Source organism: Hylobates moloch, unplaced genomic scaffold (assembly GCF_009828535.3).
Source record: "Hylobates moloch isolate HMO894 unplaced genomic scaffold, HMol_V3 SCAFFOLD_17, whole genome shotgun sequence".
Lineage (NCBI taxonomy): Eukaryota > Metazoa > Chordata > Mammalia > Primates > Hylobatidae > Hylobates > Hylobates moloch.
In genome coordinates, this window is record NW_026652292.1 from 10712218 (window position 1) to 10724895 (window position 12678).

Genomic DNA, 12678 nt, shown 5'->3' on the forward strand with positions numbered 1-12678 from the left:
TGTGTCTGCTGCTTGGCGTGTATGGGAAAAAACCCACACATTTGGTCACAGAAGACTTCTGTGTTGATTGTTGTTGTGTGAGAGTAGAAGAAAAATAGAGTTTGAGAGGGTTTTCCCCAAAAAAGTATATTTTCAACTCAAAAGAAAATATATCAGACATTCCCCTTTGCAAGAAAATCATACAGAAGCCATGATTAATAATTTACCAATAATTAAAGAGATACCTGAATTAACATAAGAAGCTTAGTATTGTGAAATACAGTCAATAACTAATTTACTCCACAAATATTTACCAAGTTCCTAGTATGTGACAGACAGCAGACAAAAACTGGCAAGACCATTTGCCATAGTTGATTTTGTCTGAGTTTATTTATGAAAGAAAGCAGAAACTCAAATAACATTAGACCCAATGCATAAATGGATACGTATGTACAGGTTAAAAACAAGATTCTCAGAACTGTTCCTATCTTTCCTGCACACATAAATGAGATTGCTGTGGTGTGAATGTTGATGTCTCCCAAATTCATACGCTGAAATACTAATACCCAAGGTGACGGTACTAGAAGGAGGGGCCTTTGAGAGGGAATGAGGTCAAGAGGGTAGAGCCTCATAAATAGGATGAGTCCCTATAAAAGAGGCCTGACAGAGACTTCTCAACCCTCCCACAATGTGAGGGCACAGCAATAAGGCATCATCTATAAACCAGAAAGTCGGCCCACCCCAGACACTAAATCTGCCAGGCCTTAATCTTTTGCTTCCCAGCTCCAGAACTTCAGGTAAATTTCTGTTGCTTATAAGGACCCAATTTATGGTGCTTGGTTACTCTGGTCCCTGAGGAAGCAGCCATGACCTTGTATCGTGACCTCTTTCCATGTCCAATGGTTCACAAGGGACTTTATGCAAGGTGATATGGTTTGACTATGTCACCCAACAAATCTCATCTTGAATTGTAGCTCCCAAAATCCCCACCTGTAGTGAGAGGGACCAGGTGGGACGTAATTAAATCATAGGGGCAGGTTTTGCCTGTACTGTTTTCATGATAGCGAATAAGTCTCACAAGATCTGTAGCTCAAATGAACTTAAAAAGGAATTGAAGTATTTGTTACATGTATCACCTAGCAATGATCAACAGAGAAAGCGATAGTTAACTGAGGATAATATTTACCAAGGCATTACAAAACCCCCATCTCAATAAAAGGCCAAGAGTAAACAGAAATTATTTTCTTGCCTAAAGCTATTATATTACACATCCCTCCAGGAACCAGGGCTGTGTAAATATTAAAAGATATTTTCTATTATACCATATCTAAGCATCCTGGGTTTTACATTAAGAGATGTGATTTCCACAGTAGCCTTTGCCCTATGTTTTTACCTATGTCTAGTTAATAATTTAGAGAAATGCAAACCTAAAAAGGCCCCATTATGGAATTTTACTTAAAATATATGTTAAGGAAACCAGTCATCCAAATTTCCTATTGAACATTTCATCTAATTTTTTGTTTTAATTTTATGAAGTACTTACAATAATATCACCAATGGGGACTGGAACAGCACTGGAAAAGTAAATCTGTTACAAACAGAATATGTGAGAAGGAATAATAATATCACCAATGGGGATTGGAATAGCACTGGAAAAGTAAATCTGTTATAAACAGAATATGTGAGAAGATTTGGGGAAATAATATCAACAAAAAAAATCTGAGCAGAGTCAGAATCAGATTAAATATGATTTGGCAAAATGCAACCATAGCTAAAAACTTTAAAGTATCGAAGGTGATGAATACCAATAGGATGAAAGAGAGATTTGCATAATTGTGGTGGTGTGTTAGGAAGAACATAATAAAGTATATTTATGTATTCAACATGCTTTCTCATATGGTTTTCTTATTTGATCAAGTCTCTTAATTATGTAAAATGTAAACAACCAGTTCAGCAAATGCTGTGCCCAGATAAAGAGTGGAACCTATGAATTTCCACCTAGGGAAGGTTTCAGAGATGGTAGAAGAGAGCAGAAAGTAAGAAGGAAGGACAATGCAGCTCTTGTGTGCACAGTCACCTCTGGTCCCCGAGAGAGCCGCCGTGACCTTCTATTGCCACCTCTCTCCATGTCCATGGGTTCACAGGGGACTCTATGCAAGGTGATATAGTTTGGCTATGTCCCCCCACAAATCTCATCTTGAATGGCAGTTCCCATAATCCCCACGTGTAGTGAGAGGGACCAGGTGGGAGGCAATTAAATCACGGAGGCAGGTTTTGCCCATGCTGTTCTCATGACAATGAATAAGTCTCACGAGATCTGATGGTTTTAGGAAGGGCAGTTCCCCTGCACATGCTCTCTTGCCTGCCACCATGCAAGACATGCCTTTGCTTCTCCTTCACCTTCTGCCATGATTGTGAGGCCTCCCCGGCCATGCAGAACTGTGAGTCCATGAAAACTCTTTTTCCTATAAATTACTCAGTTTTGTGTATGTCTTTATTAGCAGCATGAGAATGGACTAATACACAAGGAGCACCTCATGCTGAGAAAGGGGGAGTCTTACATATTATAAATTACCATTTTAATTTTGTTTTCTTCGCATTTTATTGGGCCCATGTTAATTCAGGCTCTGAGCCAGTATTCTTATCAACATATTTTTGACAAAGAAATTGTTTAAGGGCCCAAAGTTATTAAGTAACATAAGTGGGCCCAGAACTCAGGCTTTCTGCCTTTTAATTCCTATTTCAATGTCCTTTGATGTCTCAGCCTATTTCCTATAACCTGTACTGCCTCCTAAATGCTACTCTACTAACTAATTTTTATAAAATGTAACTCTTTAAAAGCATAACAGTGACCTGTTATGAAAAAATATGGGATTTAATAGGCACTGAATCAAGGTTTCTCCTCGGGCACTTGACAAGTGTGACCCACACAGTATGGGGAATAATTAGGCCTGTTTATCTACCTCCTTTCTCCTTACAGCAATAACAGAAAGAGAAGTGGAATCTTCAAGGCTTATTCCACCGTACACAGCTACTGCTACCTAAGGCAACCTCCATTCCTGAATGCAAATGACTTGGAATAATTTCCATGATTCATAATTTCTTAAATCCAAATTTAATTTAACTATTGTGTCTGGACAGAAAAGACAGTCACCCTCCAATCACAATCTTCTCAGCTCACGGCACACGGAAGAGAGAGAGGAAACCGCAGAAGACCTGCCCCAATGAGTCCCTGGATGGCCTTAGGGTAAGTATAAAAAGTGTTAAACCTCTGACTTCACAGTAATATGGCCAAATATGTCAGTCTTAATCACAGCTAATCTACTAAAAATTAGTATTTAATCTGTGCAAAATCCAGGAAATCTTGGAAGTATAGAGAAATAAAAAGCAAAAATCAAAAACAAAGGAAGGGCAACCACCAGCAATTCTGCCATTCCAGATAAGTAAAATTACTTTGAGATTTCGGTGATTTATTATTGCTAATATAACTTATTCTGTACAATGATTTTTACATAATAAGGTACTAATGCAAGGTTTTTGAATTTCTTGTGGCTCAGCAACATCTCATGAACAATTTCTTATATCAACAAACATTGCTCTACAGTCTAATTATAATGAATACTTAGTATTCAATAATCTGTACATGTTGAAAGTTATCTACCTGTCTTTTATATGTGATTTTTACCCCATTTTTACATCTATGACAGATTCAATACATGGGTTCCCAGCAGTAGAATTGGTAAAATAAGGAATCTGTGTATTTTTCGGCCTCTTGTTAACCAAAGTGCTGCTGCCAAGCTGGTCCAGCCTACCCACCCACTGGAAAGGTCATGAGAATGTCACCTCACCACAACATTAACCACACAGATCTCCATTATCCTCTCAGGCTTTTGCCAACCTGATATAGAAAAATGTACCCCTTTGACTTTGTTTTTATTTGACTGTGAGTACAGTGCACATTTCACACAGATTTATTCATCCTGTACAGCACTTCTTGCTACCCTTGAAGTGGTAACCATGTAAGAAGTCTTCCTACACATAGTAGAATTATAATCTGCAAATACCCAAGCTGCATTTTGGACAGACCCATCTTCCACATGAGAAAAAGAGACAGCAGTGAGGGAAGAACAGCCCTAAATTTCAGGTGGGTTCTTCTAGCAGAACTTGGTACCAACAAGTCCTATGTCCAGAAAATAATAAAACAACAATACTAGCAGTTTCAGGGTGCAAGTCACCCTGCTCTATGCCCACACATGCATGAGCAGTGTTACAGACAGAACTGTGTTCCCCAAATTCATATGCTGAAGCCTTAATCCTTATGTGACTGTATTGGAGATGGAGCCTTTAGGAAGGTGATTAAGGTTAAATGAGGTCACAGAGTGGTGGGGCCCTAATATAACAGGACTTGATGTGCTTATAAGAAGAGCAAGTGGCATCAGAGGTCTCTCTTCTCCTCTGCATACACATAGACAGAAAGCCGTAAGTAGGTACAACGAGAAAGTATTATCAACCAGCAAGGAAGAGAAGTGGCCTCCTAGCACCCTGATCTTGGACTTCTGGTCTCCAGAAATATGAGAAAATAAATTTCTGTTATTTAAACCATTCAGTCTGTAGTATTGTGCTATGGCGGCACAAGTTGACCAATACGAAAAGGGTTCAATTTTCTCAACTTTCTTTCCCTTAATTCCCCTGTGGGCCGGGTGTGGAGTCTTGGGAACTGACAGGAACAAGGCAAAACATCTCTTGGTAACGCCTTCATCTAAAATGAATCACAGGTCTCAGGAGCAGGCATGTGTCCCACATTGTTTCAAATCAGCACACCGGAATAAAGCAAAGCTTACAAAGGGATGTACCCCATTGTATGAAATAAGCCTACAGAAGAAAACAGTATCTTAAACACATCCATAATACTACCACTTTCCTAAATGATGCAATAAGAAATTCAGAAAAATTGGCCTGCATGTCAGTAACAGCAAAAGCAGTTAGTCCCTGCATGCCGAGCCTTCTTTTCAGTTTGAACTCTTATAACCATAGGTAATAAGATATTTTGATGTCCAAATGAATAGTCTAAACTTTTCTTTCCCAAATAGCAGTCTCTATAAATTTACATTACACTTGGCAACATGCTAGAATCTTAATTGCATTTTGGAAGGCCAAACTCTCTAGCCGTCAATGCAGAGAAAATATTCAATGTCATATTTTATTGACATCTGTCACACATACACAAACACACACATAAATCCTTACTTCATATTTGAATTTGTTCTTTAGTCACTTCTGCATTGCAACTGATGACTTACACATCAAGACATGGTCATCTTAAACAAAATAACTGATGATGTCTGCATCACACAACCATCTAATTAAGTGACACACCCAGCATGCTTGTGTCACTCTTACTTTGTGGTCTCCTCCTCTCCAATTTGCCAGTAAGTTCCTTTGGCCATTATATGGGTTTTGCTCCTTCTTAGCTGCCCTCCCCTCTCTATAAGCCATGACCTCTTATCCTTCGAATTCTCCTCTCATTCTGTCACTCTTGGGGTCCTAGGGCCCTCAGGCTCTGAAGTCACATGCTTCAAATTCCAACATTTCCAAACTCCACGTATGCTGTGGGAAGCTAGATATTTCATTAGTTAGACTTGCACTACAGCAGCCCCTACCCACACATGACTATCTACATTTTAATTAAAATTACATTAAAAAGTCAACTATTCATATATTTCAACTGCTCAAGAGCGAGAGATGGCCAGTGGGTACACTATTGAACTGTGAAAAGTGGAAGATCTCCATCACTGCAGAAAGTTCTACTGATGGCCCAAGTCTATGCCCAGTGGTAAACTCTCTGGTGTAATCTTCCATCTGCAGCTGAATCCAGGCAGGAGAGGTCTTGAGACGTGGTCAGATGACCAGAATAATTGGAAGGGAGAACTGGTGGGCCTCCTGAAAGATTCTATGTGGATGTGAGCCACAGAGAGAGGAGTCCAGGTGAGTCCAAGGGCTTGGCCTGAGTGACCACCCATTAGCCAAGATGTCGAGAATGTGGGTGGAACAGACTTGGGGCAGGGAAAGGCAACCTTACCTGCAAACTTTCAACCTGAAATCTACCTATGACTCTTACGTGCTGCTGACATCTGGGCAGCTGAGCTCTATGGCCAGAAACCACACTCTGATGTCAGTCAGGGAATGTAAAGATTGAGAGCTATTTATGACAAACCCATAGCCAATATCATACTGAATGGGCAAAAACTGGAAGCATTCCCTTTGAAAACCAGTACAAGACAACGATGCCCTCTCTCACCACTCCTATTATAGTGTTGGAAGTTCTGGCCCAGGCAATCAGGCAGGAGAAAGAAACAAAGCGTATTCAATTAGGAAAAGAAGAAGTCAAATTGTATCTGTCTGCAGATAACATGATTGTATATTTAGAAAACCCCATCGTCTCAGCCCAAAGTCTCCTTAAGCTGATATGCAACTTCAGCAAAGTCTCAGGATACAAAATCACTGTGCAAAAATCACAAGCATTCCTATACACCAATAGAAGACAGAGAGCCAGATAACGAGTGAACTCCCATTCACAATTGCTTCAAAGAGAATAAAATACCTAGGAATCCAACTTACAGGGGATGTGAAGGACTTCTTCAAGGAGAACTACAAACCACTGCTCAATGAAATAAAAGAGGACACAAACAAATGGAAGAACATTCCATGCTCATGGATAGGAAGAACAAATATCGTGAAAATGGTCATACTGTCCAAGGTAATTTATAGATTCAATGCCCTCCCCATCAAGCTACCAATGACTTTCTTCACAGAATTGGAAAAAACTACTTTAAAGTTCATATGGAACCAAAAAAGAGCCCGCATGGTCAAGACAATCTTAAGCAAAAAGAACAAAGCTGGAGGCATCACACTACCTGACTTCAAACTATATTACAAGGCTACAGTAACCAAAACAGCATGGTACTGGTACCAAAACAGATAAACAGACCAATGGAACAGAACAGAGGCCTCAGAAATAACACCACACATCTACAACCATCTGATCTTTGACAAACCTGACAAAAACAAGAAATGGGGAAAGGATTCCCTATTTAATAAATGGTGCTGGGAAAACTGGCTAGCCATATGTAGAAAGCTGAAACTGGATCCCTTCCTTACACCTTATACAAAAATTAATTCAAGATAGATTAAAGACTTGAATGTAAGACCGAAAACCATAAAAACCCTAGAAGAAAACTAGGCAATACCATTCAGGACATAGGCGTGGGCAAAGACTTCATGACTAAAACACCAAAAGCAATGGCAACAAAAGCCAAAATAGACAAATGAGATCTAACTAAAATAAAGAGCTTATGCATAGCAAAAGAAACTATCATCAGAGGGAACAGGCAACTTACAGAATGGGAGAAAATTTTTGCAATGTATCCATCTGACAAAGGCTTAATATCCAGAATCTACAAAGAACGTAAACAAATTTACAAGAAAAAACAACCCAGCAAAAAGTGGGCAAAGGATATGAACAGGCACTTATCAAAAGACAACATTTATACAGCCAACAGACACATGAAAAAATGCTCATCATCACGGGTCATCAGAGGAATGCAAATCAAAACCAAAATGAGATACCATCTCATGCCATTTAGAATGGCGATCATTAAAAAGTCAGGAAACAACAGATGCTGGAGAGGATGTGGAGAAATAGGAACGCTTTTACACTGTTGGTGGGAGTGTAAATTAGTTCAACCATTGTGGAAGACAGTGTTGACCAAGCAATCCCATTAGTGGGTATATACCCAGAGGATTATAAATCATTCTACTATAAAGACACATGCACACACAGATTTATTGCAGCACTATTCACAATAGCAAAGACTTGAAACCAACCCATATGTCCATCAATGATAGACTGGATTAAGAAAATGTGGCACATATACACCATGGAATACTATGCAGCCATAAAAAGGATGGGTTCATGTCCTTTGCAGGGACATGGATGAAGCTGGAAACCATCATTCTAAGCAAACTATCACAAGAACAGAAAACCAAACACGCATGTTCTCACTCATAGGTGGGAGTTGAACAATGAGAACACATGGACACAGGGCTGGGAACATCACACACTGGGGCCTGTCAGGGGGTGTGGGGCTGGGGGAGAGATAGCATTAGAAGAAATACCTAATGTAAATGTCGAGTTGATGGGTGTAGCAAACCAACATGGTACATGTATACCTATGTAACAAACCTGCACATTGTGCACATGTACCCTAGAATATGAAGTATAATAAAAAGAGAAATTGTCTTATATATATTATATATTCATATATATTACAGTATATATGTATATAGTATATAGTACATATGTATATATATACACAATGGAATTCTACTCAGCCATAAAAAGGAATGATATAATGTCATTTGCAGCGACCTGGATGGAATTGGAACCAATTATTCTAAGTGAAGTAACTCAGGAATGGAAAACCAAACATCGTATGTTCTCACTCATAAGTGGGAGCTAAGCTATGAGGACACAAAGGCATAAGAATAACACAATGGACTTTGGGAACTCAGAGGGAAAGGGTGGGAGAGGGTGAGGGATAAAAGTATACATTGGGCACAGTGTATACTGCTTGGGTGATGGGTGCACCAAGATTTCAGAAATCACCACTAAAGAACTTACTCATGTTACCAAACACCACCTGTTACCCCAAAACTTATGGAGAAAAAAATATATTGATGACTTCTAAACACTGCTTGTCAAATCTTGTTTCCCATCCCGTTCCTTCTCTTCAGGAAGGTCCCTTTTAATCTTTTAGTTTAGAGTAGCTAGAAACATTTATAACTCTTCTCTCACTTTCTTCTTTTACCTTCAGCCACAGACTTCAACTCCAGAGACGCTGATGTTAACTACCTTGACTTCCTGCCCCCTCACACCAAACAAACAAGCAAACCCCGTTACAGCCACACTTAGCCTTCTTTCCTTCTCTCATGTAGATCAAAGAAATGTCTTCCATTTCTTTCAGAGAATACCCCCCTCCCTGTTCTTGATCCTATGTTCTAAAAAACAAATGTTGGCAAAATAGAATTACTTTTGGCTTTACTTCTATCATCAGCCATTACTTTCATAATTTGCCATTACCTTATACCCAAGTGAATAATGAAATAGGGCATTAGAACATCCCAAGTATTGTTATTTAAATATATATGTAAATATGAGCTACCAAATGTTTTTAAAATTTACATATTTTATTTTATTTTTAAAATCTTCAACTAAATAGGTGACATTTTAAAGACTCCTACTATGTATAATTGAAGAATAAGCATAAACATCTTTTTATGCATATTAGGGTACACAGAATGTGTGTTTTAGTACAAATTAGCAACAGGAAGAACAGTATTGAGCACCTCATTTTTGTAATCACTCTCATCACCAAAACTGCAATTCTCTATTTGTAACTAGTATGTCGCTACCAAGAGAAATAGGCATCACGTCATTCTCACTCAGACGTGCTCTGCACACGTAAACATATATTCATCCTCACTTCTCACTTTATAAAGAGAAATCTAAAGTTATCACTTATCATAATATAAACAATATAGTAATATTTGTCAAAACTACAAACAATTAGGGCAGAAACTCAATCTGTCTTGGTCTACGTTCAATTTCCCACAGCTAACTCAGTATGTAATATATAGAAGCTAGTTAATAAATATTTGTTGAGCTAATATATTAACGATTAGAGTAAAATCGATAATAATTGCTTATGAGAGCATGTAACATAATACAATGGGCTTTGCATTAGGAGAATTTCTCTATGTGGCATTTGAAATGATGCTCCTTTATTTCAACCCAAGATAGCTGCTTTTCAGTAAAAGCAGAAATAGGATTCAGAATCCTAGGACTAGTTTAAGACTTTCGCTTCAGTCAACTATCTGAGAATGACGTACACCTTGGGTAAGTGGCTTCCAAGGTAGCACCGTCGATCAAGTAGGCTTCCAGAACCTGATACTTGCAACCACCAGCTTGCAAATATAGAATCTGGCAAAACATATAGAGAAGATCACGCAAGGATGGGAAGCAGCGCCTTTGAGCCATAGTCAGAACATGCAACCACAAGGGCATCAGCAGACAAAGGCAGGGGGCAGAGGAATTTCAGTTCCACCTGAGAAGTTGGGGGTGTGTTATTAGGTCTTATTCATGGAGTAGGCTACACAGGTCATTTGCTGCTGTAGTGGAGGATGTGATGGCTGGAGGGTGGAGAGCTGATGGGATCTCAGTGTTGAGCTCATGTGTCAAACACAAGGGGATGACCGTTCTACCTCTGCGTTCAGACAGGCAGGAGCAGTGGGAGGGTCAACATAGCTTGGTGGGTCAGGAAACCCATTCTGTATCCTTGGATGAGCTATTATTCATCATTGAGAAGAATGGGATCATCCTGAATATCACCACAGACTTAATTTCCACCTGAGTTATTATTCTTAGTGACATATATTATGTGTGAAGCTAAAAAGGAAGCTTCTGTGGTGACTTCTACAAAGCAAGATGGAACGGTGGTGCTCATACAGGGGAGACGCCTAAGCAGCCAGGCTCTAGCAAACTGCGGTCAGTGAGGATGGGAGCGGGTCTTCCTCTGGCTATGTTCCGAATGTCTCACCGTCTGTTTCTAAAGCATGATCTCAGCCAATTTTATCTAATCTTAACAAGCATTACACTAACAACTTATCTGCCTTAAAAATATTATTGAAAAGGTAGTGCTTTTAAAAACAAACCAGTGGTTAAGGGTGAATCAATTGCTGCTGCTCCTGAGCCCTGAACCAGGCAAGCTTGTGACTTGAGAGCCAGAGCCAACACCACCGGTGAAGCAAGGAAGATGCACATCGGCCAAGCAACAGGTCAGGTTCTCGGGGCAGAGCTGACAGATCTCTCAACAGCAATCAGGGTCCCCTCAGACCTGAGGACTGAGGGGAAAGCTAAAAAAGGGTAGGAGATGGAGTGATTGACAGTGTAATGGCAGAAAGTTAGAGCAGAGAGGAAAGGATCAGAATAAATGTATATAGGGAGACGTGAGGTGCAGGAAAGAGCAGCAACTGGGCTGAGATGCAGGGAGCACCGGCGTGAGCCTGGAAACACTGCCAGAGAAGGAAAGTGGGGGCAGCAGCCATGCTGTTGGTAGATCCTTGAAGAGGATTGTGTGTGTGTGTGTGTGCGCACGTGTGTGTGTTTATTATTATTATTATTATTATTATTTATTTTTTTTTTTGAGACAGAGTCTCACTTTGTTGTCCAGGCTGGAGTGCAGTGGCACAATCTCGGCTCACTGCAACTTCTACCTCCCAGGCTCTGGTGATCCTTCCACCTCAGCCTGGGACTACAGGCATGTGCCACCGTGTCCAGATAATTTTTGTGCTTTTAGTAGACACGGGGTTTCACCATGTTGCCCAGGTGGGTCTCAAACTCCTGAGCTCAGGCGATCCACCCACCTCAGCCAAAGTACTGGGATTACGGGCATGGGCCACCATGCCCAGCTAAGGATTTTAAGAAATTGGATGATGACCTTGAATTTGTTAATGATCTTGAACTTGAACCTGCTAATTTCAGGAAATAACCAATATATAACGTACTATATTGTCATCGTTTTTTAAACCGAATAAACATTGTATTTACGGATTTGCGTTTTCTTGGAATTCTGTGTCATATCCCAATAATTGAAGTGTGGCACATACATTGTTGGCAATGTTGTCGCCCATCACATGTTGGCTCCACCAAGGCATTTTCAGGAGTCTTTTTTAGATGGGCCCTTCGTGGGATACATTATTATATCAACAAATGAAGTGAGCCATTCTCTACAACTGCATGTGGAATCCTGGGGAGAGGCTAGTACAATGAGGCTGAAAGCCACTGGTGTACACATATGAGTTTCCAAGGGGTCCACACCTTCTATTTCCTCTCACTGAACACTGTCGAGACCTCTCTGTGGCAAAGCAATGCACGCCCAAGATTGGATGTGCAAGTAATAACTCAGATGTCTACCTCTAGCTGAGACCTCACAGTTGATGTCCACACTACACATTTGTAATAAGCCACAACCTGTTGCAAATGGCCCCATCGGATCCTCAGAAACACACCAAATTCAGCATGAGTCCAAGTCTCCTGCCTGGACACACAAAACCTTCCTAACCTGCCTCTCATGCCCTCATTACCTCCTTCAATCAAGTCCATGCATTATTCATTAAAAGAGTCAATCTTCCTTACCAAGCATCTGATCACATAATGCTTTTTCCCTAAATTTATTTGAGTGGATCTCAGCACCTAAACAGAGGTTTCCAAACTTTCTTTGACATAAAATGTGTTTTAACTCATGGCCCAATGACACATAATCACGTATTTTAACAGAAACAAGATTTCATGAAAAAGGAAGCTTTATAACATGTGACGCACTATATTTTCTATTTTATTCCATTTTATTTAAAATGCTAGTGTCACCCACTAAATTAATGGATACAAAACAGTTTGGAAACCACTGACACAGAGGATAGAGTTCGATCTGCTTTGCATGATGTATGAGGCTGTTCTTGCCCTGTCCCACACATCTCCATTCTTAAAGCTGTTGCCTCTCCTCTCACACCTTACACTACACACACCAAGCCTCTTGCTGCTCCCAATATGTCTTATTAAACTGTGTTGTGAACACGCAGAGT

At 40.0% G+C, this 12678-nt stretch overlaps 1 protein-coding gene across 4 annotated transcripts in view; it reads right to left on the reverse strand.

Moving 5' to 3' along the window:
* Window positions 1–12678, reverse strand: part of CTNND2 (catenin delta 2) — a 931369-nt gene that overhangs the window by 766113 nt on the left and 152578 nt on the right. The window lies entirely within an intron of this gene.